Genomic DNA, 23,310 nt, shown 5'->3' with positions numbered 1-23,310 from the left:
TCATACTATGTTTGTGAGGTTATTGATGCCTCAGCTCTGAGAGTTGCAGTATATCTTCTCCGGAGTTCTTTCAGTTCTGAGAGTCTGTGATTCTGAGAAATGGGAGAAAGTTTTGAAACCTGTTATGTTGAGAATGAAAGGCTTAGCTTGCCCAAGGGACTCCAATTATAATTCAGGAAAATTCATTCTTTCATTCCTTCTTCCCATTGAATCATTCTCACTATCCCATCACATTTAAGGAACATCATTAGGGAGTCAATTAAAATTTTATCTTCTGACAGATTTTTGTGATTAACAGCACAATCACAAATAGGGTGATGTATTTGAGTCTATTATTTAAAAATTCTATCCTTCCTCTTGTTAACTAATCAGGAAATATCTTCTACATTGTAAGTCCATGACTAAACTGGATCTAGTTTCCCTTACCATAAGGAGTTTATCAGAAAAATCAGTAAAGTCTAATGAATCACCATACACACATAAAAACTGTACCTTGAACAAAAAATGTAATTTATAAACACAAATAAATGCACAGCAATTGTTTCTAACTGAGTTTGCGTAATCATTTTTTGTGGTTGTTGGGCAATTATGATAACATATTTACCTTTATGTATGTTGACCTACTATTTAACATATACATGTTCTAGCATGACTCTGAATTTATTTTTCACTAAGTAAGAATAGGAAAAAATATGGCTTTTCTGATAATTTGAGTATCTGTTTTCTACAGGCTTGGAGGCTGGGGGGACTTTCATAATCCTAACTGAGATCATCTTAACAAAGGCCTAGGTTTTCAGTGTTTTCAAGAGAGATTTGAAAAAAACAAAACAAAAAGAAACAAACAAAAAAAAACTTGTTTTTTTTTGTGTGTGTGTTTGTTTGTTTGTTTGTTTTTAGCTGACATTTTCAGAAACTTCCAGGCAAATCATACATTGGCACACATAAAATTTTATTATAATCTTACTGCAAAGTAATTCATTGGTAATATTTCCTCTGTGTACATTATATCCGTCTCTGGACCTGAATATTGTAATTTGTGATGTGGAAGTGTTCTGATAAACCAAGCATTAATTACAAGATCAAACACTAAGACTTTATGAAAGCACTAATGATGTAAAAGGTTTCAGCCCTTTCATATATATATTTTTTTTCATTTGAGGGAATGTTATTTAGCAAGTATGCAATGGTATTTTTAGTCTAGAGAATTAATAATTCATTCATGAATAATCATTAAAGGCAATTATTAAAATGTATGTCTGACTTCACAAGGCATGATATTAAAATTTGTACTTATTTAATCTGGTGACTTTTATTTATAGGTCTGCTCCTTGTAGTCTCTGCATCTCTTAGTACCTTCCTCCTCCTTTGGACATCTCTTTTCTCTGTATAATGTGATATTTAGAATTATGAGTATCTATCTATCTATCTATCTATCTATCTATCTATCTATCTATCTATCTAGATAACTGTGTTAACTATATTTAGATATCTATATCGATATCCTAATATCTGTATTTCTCATATCTATCTATCCCTGAAGGAAATAGGTATACTAAATTTATTAATATTATGTCCACATGTATATATATATATATATATATATATATATATATATATATATATATTACTCTTTAAAAAATACAGTAAGTGTACTTTACCAGAATATGAAAATGTTCCTTAGGTACATGTTGGAGCTGAATTTTTTGTCCAATGTTATATTTTAAGCAATGTGACTTAATTTTTGCTTTATTTCACCTAACTTAGTTCAACAAACATTTGTTGAAAATTTTCCTATGGCCCAGGCAACATGCTAAGTACTAGGAATACTAAAATAACAAATTAGCCCTTGTAGTCTAATACATCAAATTTGCAGTGGTAGATAGAAAAAAAAGTAAGGTGGTCAACATGCTCCTAGGTGATAAAATGCTATAATAAAGATGCAGTAATTATTAAAGATAACAAATGGGAAGGTGGAAGATACCAAGTTGTATGGGGTTACATTTAAGCTAAATTTTACAGGGATGAGCAGGCATGTCATAGAGCAGGAGGAAAGCAGGTTAAGCAGACAGAGGGAGAAGACAGTGAATCTATACATGGGTAGCTTTTATATTATTATAATAGCCAACCTTTTGCCGGCTATTCTTGTAAATTTATATGTGTGTTACTTCGGGCATCTGGTTTCAAGGTCTGGGCTCCTAACCACTGTGCTATATATACTGTGTTTCATGATAATAGGGAGTGTTCTGGCAGGACTGAATTCTGTGTGATTGGATTAAAGGGTTTATGTAACGGAATGATTAAAAATCAAATGACAATTTGCTGAGATAAAATTATAAAGGGGCTTAGAGCATGTGCTGGTGATATTTAGACTTCATCTTAGAGGAATTTGTAAGTCATCATACATTTTATGTAGGGAGTAACATAATGATGTTTATATTTTAGAAAAAATCAAGGCAAAGACACCATTTAGGAAACTGTTGCAATTGACGTTATGAAAGGTGAGGAAAATTGGGATTAGACATAGTAAAGATCCTGAACCTGAGGCATTATTTCAGAAATCGGTTAAAAATTGAATCAGAAAATAACTGAGAGACATAGTGAAAAGCATGGAACATGACACTAAATGATAATTTTTAAAAACTATTCATTAATTTAGTCATTTATTATACTTTACAATGTGTATCGTAGATTATCAGGCACCAACCATGGTACTGAAGGGAAAAAAAAGGAATTAGAAATTAGGGTTTCTTTCACCAAAGAATGAATGGTTTGTTAAGTTATAGGGCATACAGAATCAATTAAAAAAGATAAAAATGATCACTTATGAATGTTGCTTATTGGCTAGCAAAGATAATCCTGTATTATTCATTCACACTTAACATATTCAACATGGCTTATCTCCTCTGTGCCATCAGTCTAAAAGGTTCATCTGAACAATTTATGTTTAATTTCAGAGGATTACACATACTAGGAAAATCCTGTAGGCTCACCACAAAACCATGTTTAGCAATATCCACTTAGGGGAACAAGAATGATTTGCGTTCACAAAACCTAAAGAGAGAAGCACAGTTAGAAGTTAGCAGAGCTTCATTAATTTTCTAATTCTTACTGCTTTAAATCTGAATTTTCTGTGAGATTAGAAGCTACGCATTTTCTAGATACCCTTTATCTTCCTGTGTAGCTTTATTTGCCACTTCTTTCCAGGACAGACTTTCAATGCCTTTAAGTAGGCATGTTTTACCCTCCCCTAAATATATCAGATTCTCTCTTATCTAAAAAAGGTCTGATCTAAAAAAAATGAAAGAATTGATGTTAATCAGAAGAAGAGCTACTATCCACGAAAACCTTCCATATATCCAGATAGTCCTGGATAGGATAGTGAGATCCGATAACATTAACAAGTTATATGTATCTTGTCGCGTTCCTAAGAAGACGACATGATTGTAAATCATGCTTTTTTTTTTTTTTTAAGTAAAAGGTGCTAGTTATTTCGAGAGCAAAGCAGTTAAATTCCTCAGTCATAATTAATTATTATGGGATGGAGTGATCACATGTCTGCAAAAGCTGAAACATGATTCTAATATGAGCATCTGTTATGTTTAACAATAAATATAGGGTTTAATTTGTTTCAGAGATTCAATCTAACAGTTGATTTGATAAAAGAAAGTGTTTTATAAAAATGTATATACATATAAAATGGCATTCCATGAGATTTTTAAAGTTATGTTTAAAGTCTTATGATTTCTGATATTCATGCCACTTTAATAAGCTTTAGAACTTTAATTTTTAAGTCATATTTTACCATTTTTCTGTATTAATTTTATCCTCAGTTTATCACTTAAATCTTAATGACACGTTTTCATATAATTATAAATTTTTGTCCTATGTAGATTTACGTATTTATAGAAATGTTCAACTCTTGAAAATGATTATAAGATGATTTCACTGGAGAAAATATGAGTTTCAGGCACATTTGCCAATTTTCTGCCTAGATTGTTGTTTTTACATAGATGAATTAAAACTGTTAAAGAATATAGTGAATAGCAAATATAATAAAAATTAACTGTACTGTTTCATTCTTCATCCACATGGAGCAAAATTAACAAATATCTGAAAAAATGTGTAGAATAAATTGCCATTTTACACCTTTCATATTTTCTGACAGTTCAGATTACTTGTATTTTTCAAGTCACATTAGAATTTCAAAATACTTGAAAAGGAAACTAAAAACCCTGGGTGATTTAGGTTGTGTGTTTGTTGTCATAGATCTGTTGGTATATTTATAAATTTACATTTGTTTTTATTATCAAGTAATTGAGGAACTCTACAGGAAGACACGCTTAGATAATACTTTTAAAAGTAGTGTATGTTTTAGTCACAGAGACAACTAATGCTATTTTGCTGGCTCAGTTCTTGTGTTTTTTTGTTTTGTTTTTTTAATATCTATAACAGTCTCCTTCACTTATGTAACTTACGGTATTCTACAACTCTGACCACACAATTTAGGAATCATTAGGCATGACTTCTTGGGTTTCTGATATGATAATCTATAAAATGTTTATTGAGGGGGCGTTGTCTAGGTGTCCTTAGAAAAGTTTGTTGTACTTATTGTTGTAGTTTAAGCCATTGAAGTATAAATACAAAGTTATGATGTTTGTTTTCTAACTGGTTATTTTGATTCTAGTATTCCTCCTCTTTAATTTAAATGTATTTTATAATATGCATCTTCTAAAATGCTTATCTTAATTTATTTAACAAATATATACTGAGCATTTCTATGTTTTAGGTACTACTGTGCTTACTTAAAGAGCCAAACAAAAACCCATGCCGTATGTAACATACTAAAAAACAAACAAACAAACAAACTTTTGCTGATCTTCTAGTATTTATCTATTTATTTATGTATGTATTTACTTATGTATGTGTTTATTTTTATTATTATTAGTTCCAGGTGTACAAAACAATGCAATAGTTAGACATTTCACCCCTCACAAAGTGATAATCACCCTCCTCCAATCTATTGCTCCTCAGACATCCTATAAAACTATTACAATTCCATTGACTCTATTCCCTACGCTGTACTCCATATCCCGTGACTATATATATATATATATATATATATATATATATATGTATATATATGTATATATATGTGTATATATGTATATATGTGTGTGTGTGTGTATGTGTATATATATACACACATATATATTATATATAACAATTGTTGACATACAATATTATTCAATTTCACCTTCGGGTATACACTGCAGTGGTCAGGCATCTACACAGTCCATGAAGTGGTCTCTCTAATAAGACATATGTCCATTTGACACCCTACAAAATCTTTATAACATTACTGATTATAATCCTCAAACTGTCTTTCATATCCCTGTGACAATATTGTAGTTACCAATTTATGCTGTCTAATCCCTTCCCCTTCTTCCACATCCCCACCCCCTCCCATCTAGCAACCATCAGTTTTCTCTCTATATCTCTAAGACTATTTCTGTTCCCTTTGCTCATTTATTCAGTTCTTTAGATTCCACATATAAGTGAGATCATATGATATTTGTCTCTCTCCGACTGACTTATTTCACTTAGCATAATGTTCTCTAGGTCCATCCATATCATTGCAAATGGTAACATTTCTTTCTTCTTTATAGCCGAGTAATACTCCATTGTATAAATGTACCACAGTTTCTTAATCCAGTCATCTACCGATGGGCATTTTGGGTGTTTCCAAGTCTTGGCTATTGTAAGAAGCACTGCAATAAACATAGGGGTGCATATATTTTTTTGAACTAGAGTCTTAGATTTCTTTGGATAGATACCTAGGAGTTGAAGTGCTGGGTCATAAGGTAGTTCCATTTCCAGTTTCTTGAGATACTTCCATACTGATTTCCACAGTGGCTGCGCCAATCTGCATTCCCACCAACAGCCCACCAGGGTTCCCTTTTCACCATATCCTCACCAACACTTGTTTGTTGATTTATTGATGATAGACATTCTTACCAGAGTGAGGTGGTATCTCACTGCGGTTTTTGTTTGCATTTCTCTAATGATTAGTGAAGTTGAGCATTTTTTCATGTCTGTTGGCCATCTGTATATCCTCTTTAGAGAAATGTCTCTTCATGTCCTCTGCCCATTTTTTAATTGGTTTGTTTATTGTGTGTTTTTTTTGGTGTTGAATTTAATGAGTATTTTATATTTTGAATATTAACCCCTTATCAGATGTATCATTGACAAATATCTTCTCCTATTCAGTAGGCTGCCTTTTTGTTTTATTGATGGTTTCCTTTGCTGTGAAAAAACTTTTAATTTTGATGTAATTCCATATGTTTATTTTTTCTTTTACTTCCCTTGCCCAAGGGGATATATTGGTAAAAATATTACTCAGGGTGATGCCTGCAAATTTGCTCTTTGTCTGCCTCTCATCTCTTTGTCTCACTTCCTCTCTCTCTCTCTCTCTCTCTCTCTTGCTATCTCTATCTCTATCATCTCTATCTCTATCTCTATCTCTCTCTCTCTCACCCTGTTTGTCCTTCAGCTTCTCTCTTCCACCCTATAAAAGGACCATTGACAATGTAATGATTACAATGAAAAATAAGAAAAAAGTATAGGGTAGAGATTAAAATAATGCCAATGTGTTCAAAATAAGTGAAATTGTTAAATAAAGGCAATTAAATAGTTGTGAAGAAACATAAAAAGGCAGTTACCTAATTTAAGGTAGATTCTCTGTGACACTGATATTAAGGTTTGGCCATGTGATATAGATATGTGTGTGTGTGTGTGTGTGTGTGTGTATATATATATATATATATATATATATATATATATATATATATATATATATATACACATTTAAGTTTAATGTATTTATGTTTAAAAACTTCAACTTAGATATTTTAAATTCTGGGTCTTTCATTAGCTATTGCCCAAAAGTCTGAAATAACAATCCTGGAAATAGAAAGTTTCCATAGAAATCTTACTAAAATAAAATTCCATGAGATGTGTAAATATAATATAGAAAATACTTTTTGAATTTTTCCATTTGTGTTATCTCCCATAACATCCTTAGCAAAGACATGCTGTCATCCTAATGTGTATGAATATGGAATTGAGACTTTGGGAGGGTGAGTGGAAAAGAATTTTGATCAAATCAAAAATCTAAATTTTCCACAATCGGTAACCACAAGATTGTCATGAGGATACGTAAGTCAATTTGGGGAATGTAATCAATAATGTTGTAAAGATTTTGTAGGGTATCCGATGGACACTTGTCCCATTTGGGAGACCACCTCAGGGATGATGTAGATGCCTGATCACTGCACTATACACCTGAAGCTGCAGCTGAACAATAATGAATGTCAACTACAATTTTATATATATACATGCATATATGTGTGTGTGTGTGTGTGTGTATATATATATATATAGAGAGAGAGAGAGAGAGAGAGAGAGAGAGAGATACAAGAAATGGAGTTCAGCATTAGGAATAGAGATAGTGGAAATGTAGTATGCCAGAGGGTTAGTAGATGCGGGGAGGTGGGTTATCACTATGTGAGAGATATAAATGATAAATGTCTATTACATTGTTTTCTACACTTGAAACTAATTAAAAAAAATCTGAACTTTCTTTAGTGATTTACGTATGTCCAACATTGAGCATGGTTTTGAGGTAATCAAAAGATTATTTAAGCTGAGTTATTTAGGAGAAGATAATTAATGTGGCACTGAGGGACCCTCCTGAATGTTTCAGGACCTCTGGTTCCCCGCCATGGCCCATGGGCTAAAGGAACAAAGCTGGGCAGGAGACAGATGGCAGCCTTGCTGGACGTTCCCAGGGCTGCTGTCAGGGTACAACTTTGAGTGTCTGTGGAGCCACAGGTGTCCTAGGACAAGGCGACCCAGGCCCATTGGTGCTACTCTGAGTGCCTCCCCTGGGGAAGCTAGTTCACTGTGATCCCAGCACAGCATCAGCAAGAAGCTGACTCTCATGGGCTTGGTGTGCTGCCTGTGCTCAGCCCGGTGGGTGCCCGGCATGTGTCCCCCACAGACAGGCAGCTGGTGACAGTCAGGGGTCCCTGTCATGCATGGACTGCTCCTATGCCAGACTAGAAGAGATGCCATTCGGGAAGATGCTGGAGAGCCTCTTACATCTCCGACCCACTGGGTAGCTGCCAGCCCTGAGAACTCTGGCTGACCCTGCAAACTGTCTTCTGTGGAGGTTTTTCTGCCACTTTTTGCACCCAGAGCTTAGACCTTGCTGTCATTTTGCTGCAGAAGTTTAAGTGGGGCAAGAACTTCCTGAACCACTAGCTATTGGACAAGTATGTGGCCTGCAGCAATTTGGAGTGTGTGCTCCAGACAGAGAAAGAGCTCTGGGCAGTGCCAAGACGAGCCCCAGGAGAAGGAAATATATTTATTTGATTTGAATTCAGTGCAGGAGTTTGCAAATCTCATCAAGCCTATGGGTAGCACCCGGCTGCCCACAGACAGTGATGACGGTTGTGAGGAAGAGGCTGAGGATCAAGGACCTGACGCCAAGGACTAAGGCACAGTAGCTGCAGCCCAGAAGAAGAGGCAAGGTGGGAAAAGGGGCCGAGGTCAGTACAGCAGACGTTTGGAAAGGAACCCAGAAGCAGCAAAGATACTGAATGTGCAGACGTACGAGGTCGGGCAATTAAGTTCGCGAACTCATCCTAAAAAAAGTGCTACATACCTCATTGCTGAATATCACTATGGTCACTTTCAAAGTACCCCCCTTGGGAAGCTATGCACTGATGCCAGGGCCTAGTCCTCCCTTCAAAGCAATTTTGGAATTATTTTTTTGGAATGGCCATCAGAGCTGTCGTATTACCCTTTATGTCGTGAATGTCATCAGAATGTCTTCCTTTCAATATTTCCTTTATCTTCGAGTAAAGAAAGAAGTCATTGGGGGCCAGAGCAGGTGAGTGGGGAGGGTGTTCCAATACAGTTATTTGTTTATTGGGTAAAAACTCCCTCACAGACAGTGGCGTGTGAGCTGGTGCATTGCCGTGATGCAAGAGCCATGAATTGTTGGCGAAAAATTCACGTTGTCTAACTTTTTCGCGCAGTATTTTCAGCACTTGCAAATAGTAAACTTGGTTAACTGTTTGTCCAGTTGGTACAAATTCATAAAGAATAATCCCTCTGTTATCAAATAAGGTTAGCAATATTGTTGCAAGAAGTCATACTTCATATAGTTTTGGAGCCTGGGTGATGGGGATACCTAGAGATGGTAACAGGATTTATGGGAACACAGTCCCAGGTGGTCTTGGCCGCTGGTGGTCTTGGCTCCTTTTTGCCACCAGCCTTTTTGGACTCTCTCGGGGCTCTTCCCAACATTTCTAGTGCAGTCTCACTCTGGGCTTTGCCCGGGAGCTGTGACAATGAAGCAAGCTCTCAGTGAAGTAAGTGGTCAAGAAGAAGGGCAAAAATGAATAATTAAAATTATTAAATGACTCGTTCTATCCATTTCTCCAATGAATGTACAAAAACCTGTGAATGTAACACTTCCGTTAATTCATATATTGAGTCAGAATGTCACTTTCTATTTTTGCTTCGTGCAGAAGTTCTTTATATCATCTTACTCATACTTTGCTATTTTTAGGTTGAACCATAGGGAAGTACCTTTTCTCTTGGCAAAATAACTATCAAATATCACCAATTCCATATGGTTCAACTTTTTCAAATCCTTTAAGGAAAGTGTCTGTACTTCACATTTATAAGTTTTCTTCACCCATTCTCAAAGTTCCTTTTTTCTTTATGATAAAAAAATATATATTTTTTACATTTAATGAGTTATCTTAAAATTTATTTGTTAAATTTAGGTTGGAAAAAGGGCTGAGTGGTAACATTAGATAGTGAAATTATATAGGTTTCAAGTGTACAATTTTGTAATATATCATCTGTATATTTCATTGTGTGCTCACTACCCAGAGTCAGTTCTCCTTCTGTCATTATATATTTGACCCCCTTTATCTTATTCTACTATCTCTTCCCCCCTACATTCTCGTAACTACTAAACTATCATCTATGTCTATGAGTTTTTGTTTGTTTGTTGCTTTCAGTTTTATATCCCATGTATGAGTGTAATCATGTGATTCTCAACTTTGTCTGACTTATTTCATTTGGCATGATAATTTCAAGTTCCATCTATGTTGTCACATATGGCAGTATTTCATTTTTTCTTATGGCTGTGTAACATTCTATTGTATATATGTGCCACACCTTTATCCAATCGTCTATCAAAGGACACTTTGGTTGTTTTCATGCCTTGGCCACTGTGAATAATGCTGCAATGAATATAGGGGTACATATGTATTTATGGGTGCATGTTTTCAGATTTTTTTGGTAGGTACCCAGGAGACGGATTGCTAGTCAGATGGTAACTCTAGTCTTTATTATTTGAAGAACCTCCATACTGTTATCCACAGTACCTGTACCAATTTACATGCCCACAAGCAATGTATGAGGGTTCCTTTTGCTCCACAGCCTCTCCAACACTTGCTAGTGCCTTGTTGATAACAGTTATTCTGATAGGTGTGCGGTTGTATCTCATTGTAGTTTTGATTTGAAGTTCTCAAATAGCTAATGAAGATGAACATCTTTTCATATATCTGTTGGCAATTAGTATGTCTTCTTGGGAGAAGTGTCCAGATCCTCTGCCCAATTTTAAATTGTTTGTTTTTTTGTTTTTGTTGAGCTGTATGAGTTCTTTATATATTTTGGATATTAGCCCCTTACCAGAGTTATTGTTTGCAAATATCTTCTCCCATTCATTTGACTGCCTCTTTGTATAGTCAAGAAAACAGTATTAATCTGTGATTGGAAAGACAAGAATTTCGAATATCCAGTGTTCTCCTCATGAATTAGTCTAATTGCTTTTGACTTATGAACACTTTCAGTAGATGTTTGTACAGAAATCCAAGAAAGATGCCTTTTTCTGATTTGTAACACCAAAAGAAAGCCATCATCCCCTAAAAACGTAAAAGACAGTTATATTTTCAACTGAATTAAAAACAGTGTATTTTTAAAAATTTTTACTTGTAAGAAACTGACTTTGTAGTATTAATTTGGCATTTAGAGTACTGTTAATTGTTATTTTTATTAGAATATGATCATTGTGAAATTATAAAGTTAATGTTTTATTTCTTTAGGAATTAAATACTGTGTTTCCCCGAAAATAAGACCTAACCGGACAATAAGCCCTAGCATGGTTTTTCAGGATGACTTCCCCTGAACATAAGTCCTCATGCATCTTTTGGAGCAAAATTTAATATAAGACCCGGTCTTAATTTCGGAGAAGCACAGTATTTAAAATTAACATGGAAAAGTTAGTTCTTTATTAAAATGAATGCTTTCTACATCTAACTGTTCTACATGCCATGTAACAAGAATCTTGAATGAGGTTTTTAAGTGAGAAACAGCATTTTTTTATTAGTGTCTTTGAATATTTGAGTAACAGAAAAGTTAATTAAAATTTTACTGGATGATTATGGTTTTTACATTGACTCTGATACAAATAACTAAAGTAATGTAAAATATTAAAGGTAGAAAAGGAAAAGGAAATTCCCTTTTTAATCACATGATATTATCTATGCTTTAAATTTTAAAAAAGTAACTTTTTGTCAGCTTTGAGAACAGTAAAGTTTTTAATGTGATCATTTTGTTTCCCCACTAGCCAGCTTTACAGATACTGTGTTCTAATTTATTAGCTTCCTTATTGTTTATTGCTCACAAACACTTATGCCATCTAGTGAGTTGTTTGGTTTAGATGTGTTTTGTTGTTGTTGTTTTCCTTGTGTCTCCAAGCCTCAAACTCCACCTCTTATAGAATAGTAAGTTTCCTTTAATTGTTTTTTATAAATATTTCAATTCTTAAAGACAACTGATACCTACCTTTCTCTATCTACTATAGCTTTTTTTCAGAACTAAAATCATTTTGTCTGTTTGACTGATTAGGGCCTTAGTGAAATAATAGCAAGTCCTAGTTAGTCACATCACATACATGCACTATATTTTCAGTAAGATAAAATGATCCTTGCATATAACAATATAACAGGTTGACAGATAATTAATTTATCTTCTATTAAACCTAGGATAACGCTAAGCATCTAAATGCTCCATGAATATTTTAATTTGATATGAACAGCTTATCGTATTTCTAAAGATAATTCCTTCTAAATGTATGTTTTGATTGTATAAACTATTGTCCCCAATATTCAGAATATAAAATATGGCGCATACACACGAGAGAGAGAGAGAGAGAGAGAGAGAGAGAGTGTGGCATATATCACCTGTGATAATGAGGAAAATTAGTAAAACAGTTCATTTTTAGTATGTAGCTAATGTCTGTAGTTTTTTTTTTTATATGTAATGTTGTTAATGGTGATGTTCAAATCATTTTAGCATTCCATCAATGTTGTCTTTGTTTTTTTTCCCTAATGCTTTTTGAAATGTATTTCCTTTTATTTCAAAACAAATCGATTTAAGTAATAATTGATTTTTATGACAAGGTATTTTTAGTGGTCATTTATTATAGAACATAACTTCACGGTAGTGTTAATAAAGTCATGAATATTTCTATTTTTAATATTTAAATAATACATTGCTTAAGATTTTTATAATTTGGAAAGCCATCTCTTTCAGTTACATAACACCCACTATTTCTATGGTTAAATAGAAAAATATAATATGTACTGTCAATAAACTTTAGTTGTGCTAACAAGGGGGCAGAAATGCAGAAAATTACAGACTTTTAAATGTGTGAATTGCTTGCAAGTAAGAAGGCCTAGGTAATTATTTATCTAGATGGGTAGAGTGCCATAAAATCCAGGGACAATGATAATTGAGGTGACTTCATCTTGCTTCAGCTCTCTTATCACATAAAAGGAGCAATCTGTTTTTAACCTAAAATTTGACATGTATAAACTTGTTTTGTGAGTTTCTTGATGTTTGCTAAAACAAAGAACGCAGAAATTTAAGAGAGGTTTATAACAATCTTTTGAAGACCCTGTAGCTAGAAATTAATCAGAATAATGTCGAACTATTAGAAAATAATTGGAGTAATTAAAAAGCACAACTCAACTCAAATTATAAAGAGTGAAAGACTATATATATATATATATATATATATATATATATATATATATATATTAAGGAAAATAGACTGTGTTTGCATGACATTGGATTGGACATAGTTATATATATATATATATATATATATATATATATATATATATACACACACACACATATATAGACTGTGGTAATAGTAATATTATAGTATACTGTGGTAATAGTAATATACATAGAAATATATATTACTATGTCCAACATCATGCAACCACAGTCTATTTTCATTATTATTCATGAAAGATCCCTTTAGAGTTGGTGACTTACTATAGAAATTGACTTGTGGCTTTTCTCACACAGGCTTCTAGAATCAAATTGATTTTTGACAAATATTTAAGATGAATGCCAAGAGACTTTTTAGCATTAAAAGTACCACCATTTATGTTTTTACACATTATAGAAACTTATGAGAGAAGTTTAATGAATGCATCAGCAACTTTATTTTATTTTACCATTGGCACTATAAGTTTGAAATGAATTGATAATTTGTGATCTATCTACCGCAAGGAGGACAAGAATTTAATAGAAAAAAATTTGCATTTCTCATTATATATTGTTAACTACTTCTGCATGTTGCACATTGTAGAAGTGAGTTCTACAGAATTGATCACTTCTGCGCATATGACCTACTACCATGTTTCCCTGAAAATAAGACCTAACTGGAAAATAAGCCCTAGCACGATTTTTCAGGATGACATCTCCTGAACATAAGCCCTAACGCACATTTTGGAGCAAAAATTAATGTAAGACCTGGTCTTATTCTCAGGGAAACACAGTAATTGCATGTGGCATTTGCATTATTCTTGTTTTCACTTTTATATCCAATGTGAGCTCATAAACTATTCAATTCACAAACTAAGCCATCACCCCCAAAGTATTTCTGTGGTAAATGCAAGGAAATAGTTTCCTAGAAAGTCAGGATTCATTGTGTATCTTTTTTTTGACAAAGGAATACATAGCTCTTTAAATGTAAATTGAATTTAAAATTCATTTGGGGGATTTTTAATATTAAACTTAATCACTCATAGCATTTTTTTAAATAGACATTTACCTGAGTAATGTTATCATCTAAGTTTATAAAATAAATATGTATGTAAACTATTCATGAAATTCAACTTAAAATGGAACTGAAAAATAATCTTCTCAGCTATAAAATAATGTGCATATTATAAAACTATCTTTATAATTGACAAAGGTCTGAAAATGCATGTGAACCAGACAGAGAGGTGATGATCAAGTTACCTTGTATAAATTACGGTCACTGTATATTTGTGAACTGCTTGTATCAAAAGACTATTACTAGAGCAAGACATTTCAAGGGGTAGAATGAGAAACTAGGTAACAACAAAAACTGTTTATTGAGGTTTCATTGCTTGCTGAATAACTCAGTTTGTTTACAGTTTTAAAATTGAATGATTAAAATTGAATTATTGTTAGCAATACATCCCTGAAGGAGGCTAGCATTATCACATTGCGTTGAAAGATACATTGTCTGGAATGGAAAAATCACACAAAACACAAGATTGTAATAGGAAATATATTTCTGTGGTCTGTCTAACATGTATCTCAGAATTTTATTTCTTATGTACAACTAGGTTTTTGTTATAGCTTACAGAGAAAATGCTAGCTAAGATTCTTACGGCTGGTAAGAAAATAATGTTGCTTTATGAACTGTGATTTTTGTGAATCTTCTATTCTCAGTTTTGGTTGGTTGTGTTCCTTATTTAACTTGCTGGAGAATTTTGATACGCACACAAAAAATGATCTAAACCAAATTCTGTGAAGGACTTTTGTGTATTAGTCTCGAAAGATTTGTTTTGACTTTTAATTTCATAAATTCTGAAGCTCACATTTAAGAAACTAGATTTATTGAATATACTTTCATATGCTAACAGCATTGGAGAATCAAAGCAGATAACTTTGATTATACAATTAGTCACGCTATCAGAAGAATGAGAGGTTACTGCTCTGACCCCTGAAATGACTTACTGCTTTTCCTCTGTATATATCAGCCAATTTGTCTTCATTGCCCATTCCTCAATCTGCTGGTCTCTAAATTGCTCCGTGTTTGTTTTGTCTCCTTTTCTTTCTCCTCTTTTCCGTCTCCTCAGCTTTATTCTCCTAACAGCAATATATACATATAAGACCTAACTACAGTTATGTCTATGGGTGGGTATGTGTGTTTGTTATATTGAGAATCAAATGCATACCTTCAAATTACAGAAATAACAGCACACTTAAATTGATCATGCCCTCTACTAATTGCACCTTCTCAGCTCCTTGAAGTACTCACCGTTTCCCATAAGCAGATAACAGGGGATTTATTATGAATTCTTTAACCATGCATTTTAATCCCACAGTAATAAATACATGCATTTCATCATAGTGGAGAGTTCAGAAGCTTTCAATTCCCTCTTTTTAGATAATAATTTTGCCTCTTGAACTACTTATCATAGTGTGTAAGACATTTACCTTTAATCTCTTCTTTACCTTTGTAATAGACTTTACCCAAATAACAGTTCCGAGTAGATTAATTGTATTAGTATTTGGTAAATCATTTATTTGAAAATGTGCTTTTATCTCATTTCTCAGAATATGCTGAGGTTTATAAAATTATCATTTGTTTTTGTTCCATGTTGGCTTTTCTGTTATTCCTTTTATGCTTAATTTTTATGTTTTAATTACAATTCAGAAACTATGCTAAAAAAAAGTTAGAGGACAGGGGAAAGAAAAGCGAGTTTCAAGTTATTCTACCAAGAAGCTATATCATATAAAATGTAGTACAGCTGCTCTTCTTGTCTGCTATGTGGATGTTTCAGAGACAAAGGATTTTTGGGGAGGAGAAACTCAGGATATATACACAGATTAGAAGGGTTCTCTATAGCAACACTTCCTAGGCTTTGGGGTTTTATGAACTAGCAATTTTTTTTTTCTCTTTAATTGGAGGGACTGGAATATGGTTGCCAACTTCTTATTTTGCAAAAAAGAAGGTTAAAATGTCAGTTGATAAGTACTGTTAGAGAAAGAATATTTTTAAACTTGCACATGAGCACACACATGAGTGAAAAGAACATAAGCTCAGTAGATAATATGGGCTTTTTCTAGTATTGATGCCTGGCAACCATATACTAGTATATTTTTAATGTAGATATTTTAAATATCTGAATGCTGTAATGTTATAAGATTATAGTAAATACAATATCTTCGTTAAACAGTTCTGACTACTCTGTGAACTAAATTTGTTGATTGTGTAACACCAAATAGTGCTCTTATATTTTTTCTTCCTCTACTTTGTTTCTATACCATTGTTGAAACCATAGTTTCACATGCTAATGAAAATAGAAACAATTCTATTAATAATAGTTATATTATATCTCATTATTATGGGGAAAATACTTTTCTCACTGAGAATGATTTGTAGTGTCATAAAATCTAGGTCTAAGGCTAATTGTTGTTGTGGTTAATGATTTATATTATCAAGCTACAAATGAGAAAATCCAAAACATCATAACATTGCTCCTTTGGTGGATATGGTTTACCTTTTCCCCAGAGGTATAACTTCTGAATGGTATGTTGCTAAAGGGGCTCAGGAGTGGTAGAAAAAGGTAAAGGGGGTCAAATACATGGTGACGGAAGGAGAAATGACTCTGGGTGGTGAACACATAATGCAATGTATAGATGATATATTATAGAATGGTATGATTGAAATCTATATAATTTTTTAACCAATGTCACCCAATGAATTTAATTGAAAAAGGAATAAGAAAATATCAATTAAAAAATGAATCAGTCCCCCGTCACCACACCCAACACCAACAAGCAAACTTATAGAGGAAGCTTGCAATGACTCCTTTTTGCATTATTTTAACGAATGGATTATTTATTATTGAGTCTTTATCCTCCTTTATGTACATGTTGACAAACTGAGGTAAAATATAATTAACAAGATCATTTTGCGTCATTCAACATAAACAATATAAAATCCTAAATGGAAATAACAACAACAAAAAATGTATTTCTTATACTTACAGGGGAGTTTTTGATGTGTGTTCTTGGATATGGGGTAAGAAAAATTATTTGGGAATAGCTGCCACTGCTGTGAGTCAATAACTAATCTTGCATGAAGCCTGTTCAGGCTGTTGTTCCATGCAAAGGAGGAGACTGTACCTTGTTTTGATAAGAAAGAAGCTAATAACCTTCATACCTAAGCCATCAGGAACTAATGAGTTTGCCTAATAGAGTAACGGTCTGAATCTGCCAGAAGTTACCAGTAGATTATGAACAGATATGTGTGTTGTCATTTTTAATGTCAATCATGCAGGTAGAACTACGGGTTTTTCCAAAATCATGTGACTGAAGTAATCACCTTAAAATAAAAACCTTGGCTTAAAATAGAGAATAGACTCCCATTTAAAAGGAAGGCAGTGTAAACTGCTCACTCTAAACCTATCACCTCATTGATGGAGTCCAGGTAACTGAAGGAAAAAAAAAAAAAAAAAAGCAAAATCTGTGGATGATACAGTCTTTTCACACAAAGTATGTGAGAATCCAGTTTGCATTTTTAGCCCTAAACCATATGCACATTAAAAAGTTCTGGATTCTCAGAAGTTGTTCTAGTTAATACCATCCTTTATGTCACTCTCAGAAATAAGCCCTGTGTCTCCTCAGTAGAGAAAAGGGTGACAGAGGAAGGGAAGCACAAACTGATAGTATGAGACCCAATGGTAAGCTGTGGTGACAAGACTATTAGGACAACAGCAGTCACATTAAGAATTTAAGAAGTTAAGATGGTATGCCAGTGGGGGCGGGGCCTTTATTATCTATCTATCTATCTATCATCTATCTATCATCTATCTGTCATCTATCTGTCATCTATCTACCTATTACCTATTTACCTATCATCTATCATCTATCTATCTGTCTGTCTATCTATCTGTTTATCTATCTATCATCTATCTATCATCTGTCTATCTATCTATCCATCCATCCATCTATCTATGTATCTATCATCTATCTATATTTTATGAAACAGGCTCTAAATTTTAGCCAATAGTAATAGGGCCAAAGAAGGCATCATGAAACTCACTTTTTCCTTAGATATCATTGAGCTAAGAAAAGCATAATCTCTTGCAGCAAATAGTAGGATCCCAAAGAAGAAAGAGTAACACTTTTTTTTTCATTTATTTTGAAAAACTAAGTAATTTTAAGCTATCAGATTTAAAAAAAAAAAAAAAAAAAAAAACTTTGTCCATTAACGTGTACATAGAACACTTAGTGATGGCAATGACGAGAAGTGTTGGTTATTGTACCATGCACTTCAGTAGACTGAGACCATTCTTAATGAACTCATCCCATCAAATAATATGGCAAAGATTTGATGTAGGAAAATGTTTTCTAGTTTAAAGCCAGTGTCAGTGTAGATGCAGGGTAATATCTATCATGTTCTCTATGTTAAAACATATGATAATCTCTCTTAGTCATTAAGAAGTACTGTCAATTCCACATTTACTGTCCTTTTACTGTAACCAGAGAGTTTTTTCATGGCTTGAGCATGACATGATGTATGGAAAATGATGGTTTTAAATGATTAACCTGGTAGTAATGGATGGATTAAATTCCAGTAAGAAGACTTTAAGACTCAAAAGAGACTGACATGGAATGATGACGGCCTAGACTAGAGTGGAGTCAGTGGAGACTGAATGGAAATTACAGATAATGAGAGTAATAATACAGTGTGCATTGCAGCTTATTACTGTTTTTAATTGTTCTGTGTGACCATTTCACAAAATGTCCTTATAGTGGAGAATATCAGCACAGACCTTATTGGGCTTAATACAAGCTCGTACCAAGGTAGATATTATTCAGAGTGCTTCGTAAAAGTAAAATATAGAATGCTTAGCCACTGGTCATACCTTTTCCTGCTTTTGATTAAAAAAAATCTTGAGAAATTGTTCTTAAGAAATTGGTCTTGAAATTGCTCTAAACCCAATTCATGTACCCCTTGTTTGCTTTTTTAGCTATCCTCTCATCACAATAAGATGAAAACATCTGGAAAGCAAGGATCATTTTATGTCCTCTTTAATCCCAAGATAGACCATGTGATTCAGATAAATATGATCATTTTATGGTCACTCACAAGGTTCCTTTTTATACTAACCATGTTATTCAACTCACATGTATTTGTTATGTGTATTTTAGAGCTTGTGGTGAATCATTTTAATATGAACATGAAAAAGCAAAGTCTTCCAGGTCAGCTAAGGAGAAAACTCTAATGGATTCCAAATAACTGGACCACATTATTTTGAGCCAGTAGATGCTTTGCTTCGGCTATTTTGACCTAGTGCCAATTTTTAAATTATTTTCTGGATTGTACTGTATTAAGGCAATTTAATGTCTGAACATATTTTTGACATGCACTTTTTTTTTCCATTTTGACTTTTATCTACCAAATTTATTTTTATTGGATAAATTATTTGTGGACCTTAAAATAACGATTTCCTTCATTAGTTCATATTATCTGATGCATTTTCTCATTTGTGAATTTTCTTTTGCAGGTTTTGTTTCTTTCTGAGTCCCATTTTCTCAGGTCAAATTTTGCTCATCTTCTGTCAATTATTATTCAAAACAAAAATTTTGTATGCCATTTTACCTGTTATTAGTTTTACCACAGGCCAATTAGTTCTAAAAGTAACAATTTATTTTGCGTATAAGTCTCAGAAACAATTTAAGATCAGCTGCAGGTCTGCAATTGTATTGACTGTCCAGCAGAGTGAGGTCAAAACAACCTTTGAGTCAGATGGCAAGGTCTGAACGTCCTGCCTTAATACATATAACTGTGAATGCATCAGAAACTAAACTCTTCAGAATCTTAAGATAATTGCTCTTATTACTAAGTTCTAATAAAAATAAAAATAATTTTTGATAGTGCTCTCCTGACTTTCTATGGAGAATATTGAACTTTTAATTAATGAACAATGAAGTGGCCATTTAATAAATATGAATTAATATAAAGATTAATTAATGCCATTCTTGCCACACCTTATTCCTTCTACTTTTTACCATGACATCTGTACAATCTGAAATGACCTTTTCCATCATCTCTGCCAATGGTCAAATCATTGATAAGTTTTCTCTAGTTACCCCAACCAGAAACCCTTTCTGGTTTCTCAATGCCTGTAGAAAACTGTACCTCTTTTTTCATATGCTATTTAATATCTGAGCTTATCTCTGATTATCTTTCTTTTCTGCTTGATTATATATTTAATGAGAGTAAGAATAAACTTTATTCATGATAATATTCTCTATAATTCGTGGTGAAATTGCTCACCTTTTTTGAGTAAATAAATAGATATGTCAGGTGAAGTAAATATTTTGAGTACTGCTTAGATAGAGAATATGTGAATATGAACTTGCAGTAGAAGAGCTCAAAACCCAGCCTCAACATGTAACAAAATTTCAGCTTTAACAAACCATTTTCAAATTCCCAGGATGAGTGCTAACACAAGTTGCTGCTTACCACTGTAGCTTAAATGGGAAAGATAATTAAAAACTGGTAAGTATCAGTAAACAAATTTATAATTCTAGGAGAACTGTGATGAAGGCTTAAAGCTTAGATGGAAGACAGAGATCTTAGTAGCATGAATATTATGACTGCAGACAAGCCTTTGAGACAATTTTGTCAAATCTAGATATATTATTGAACAGCATAGCAAGAGGTTAATGAATAAGCTGAGATCCATGAGGAAACCTTTATTAGAATATTTTATGACCTTCCCCTGCATCATTATTAAAACTAACACATGCTATTTGTGAATAGAATGTGCTTGTCATTCTCTACCTTCTTTATATTTTTACTTCGCTATGCCATAAGATAGTATGTTTTGGTTTATACTCTTTGGAATGCCAGTGTAGACTGATGACTTTAATAAAAATGTCATTTGGAGACTATCTATGCTTTTGTCTTTATAAATAAGATCTCAGTAACTTTGCATATTGAGAATAAAAAGTAAAATAAAATCTTTTTCTAAAGAGAACATAAAAATAATGATGTGGTTGCTGCACACAATAAGTAATTTTAAATATATCTATAAAGGAGTATTTAGACAATCTAAGAATTAATATGTCCATTTTAAAGGAATCTTGCTCAGGATAAAAATACATAATTATTCTGTGTTATTACTGTAATAATTAAATACTTGCATTATTTCATTGATATTGCTTTAATTCATTGTAATGAAAAAGTAGGGATGATATGTCAAACTTGGAAATATTCACAAGAATGGCACAAATTCCTCTGTAGTATTTTTTGAATATGGTGATCATATGTTCCAGTGTGCCCAGAATGCTCTCATCTGTTTTTCCAATGTTAGTTATTAATGTGTACTTTCACTATCAAAATTGTCCCAGATTGGGTAATCAATAATATACACATGCTAGTTTGAAAACAGAAATAACTAGCCACAAAAATTTTCCATGCTGATATTTATAGGGAAAAAATATGTTTTCCATAATCCTTCAGAGAAAAAGAAAACTGTAGCTATTGTATACATAACACCAATCATAGTTTTCCATAGTCTAAGAATAATCAGGAATATTTAGAAGTAAATAAATGTGAGAATCCTTAGGTTATGTGGAAATTTCAGATCAGTATCTGCTGAGAATAATCATTTTATATGTGGTTTGCTCAGCATCATACTAACCACTTCTTTGGAGGTAATTTTATGTACTATAAAGACTAAAGGTTGACCAAGGTCAAGTTCAGCTGAGCATCAATGTGAAGGATGCCAGCTGATAAATGAATGATTTATTCTGATACTTTTCTCTTTGTTTTCATGTGGTACTCTTGGCTGCCTCTCATATTTGGAATCTCTAGAAAGAGGTTAGAGAATTCACTGTATTCTGTTGGTAATTTCCAGGTGCCTAACCCCTAGCTCACTGGATTCTTCCTTGCATACTTTTATGTTCCAAGATGAGCACAAAGACCAACGTATAATATGTTCATAGTATTGAAAGAATAACAACTTTGACCAGGTTCATGATTGTTCTCCCTTCAGTTTACCTCTGAACCAACCTAGAAGCAGAGCAATAATATGCAAGGATGCAGACTAATAGGTATTGCTCCCTAAATGCTTCCCGGCTCCCTAAGCCAGGTGGTCAATGTAGTCTGCAGAAACTTGAGAAACCCACAAGGTGGGAAAACCTTGAACTTGAGGCATTTTATGCCCTTAGGCTAAGGTAAGGACCATGTCGTGATTCAATTTTTAATTTCAATCTCCATATAAGGGAGGATTCTTGTTGTACCATAACATTTGCAGACAATTTAGTTGTATTCTTGTGTTCTCCTGGCTACACCATGCCAGGACATGGCCTATCATGAATGTGACTCAAAGGGATACACTCTCTACACGTAGAAACGGGTCTGTTTTAGCCAGGTTCAGTGTTTCTAGATGTTTTATTTGTTGAGCCTAATACCAGAGAGATGACATTTCAATCTTTATCTTTCAAAGTACCGTGTGACAAATAGGTCCAGAGAGAGAATTAAGTCCAGGATACAGGCTGACATTGGAAGGTAGCATTAGTCTGGAAAACAAGAGCATGGCCTCTTGAGTCATACAGCCTAGGTTTGAAGCCCAACTCTCTGTTACTTGCCAAGTGGCCCTGATCAAGGTATGTAACCTCTCTAGCTCTTAGTTTTCGTGCTTGTAACATGATTATTATAATAACCATATATATCAAAGTTAGACAAAGGGAACTAGGTGAGAAAAGTTTATAATACACACTGAACAACACCATCGTGCTATTATGAGGGTTTAGTAAGATCATACATATAGAGCCTGGCACATAGGATGGTCTCAAAAATTGAGAACTGTCACTACCAGTAATAGCAGCAATCTTAGTGTAATATCTTTGCATATGGCAGTCTCCTAGGTTTTAGAGAGTGTACAGGTAGTTGTTCATTGAGCCACTTGAAACCTTGAATCCTGTTGCTGGTCCATGCAGTGTCTTCATATGGGCTCAGCTGGGAGCACAATAAGTCCCAACTGAATTAACTATATGTCATAGATTTCAACATTATTGCAACAATCACTTGATTACTGATTAAAGGATTATGATAAAACACCCATCGCTTCTGTTTTCACCTAATGA

At 33.4% G+C, this 23,310-nt stretch overlaps 1 protein-coding gene and 1 pseudogene across 7 annotated transcripts in view; both read left to right on the top strand.

The window, feature by feature from the left end:
• Window positions 1–23,310, top strand: part of ERBB4 (erb-b2 receptor tyrosine kinase 4) — a 1,035,063-nt gene that overhangs the window by 622,387 nt on the left and 389,366 nt on the right. The window lies entirely within an intron of this gene.
• LOC141567931 (18S rRNA aminocarboxypropyltransferase pseudogene) lies at window positions 7,822–8,557 on the top strand (annotated as a pseudogene).

This window comes from Rhinolophus sinicus, linkage group LG01, assembly GCF_036562045.2.
Source record: "Rhinolophus sinicus isolate RSC01 linkage group LG01, ASM3656204v1, whole genome shotgun sequence".
In the NCBI taxonomy this organism is placed as follows: domain Eukaryota; kingdom Metazoa; phylum Chordata; class Mammalia; order Chiroptera; family Rhinolophidae; genus Rhinolophus; species Rhinolophus sinicus.
This window is presented reverse-complemented; position numbering and strand designations above follow the sequence as displayed.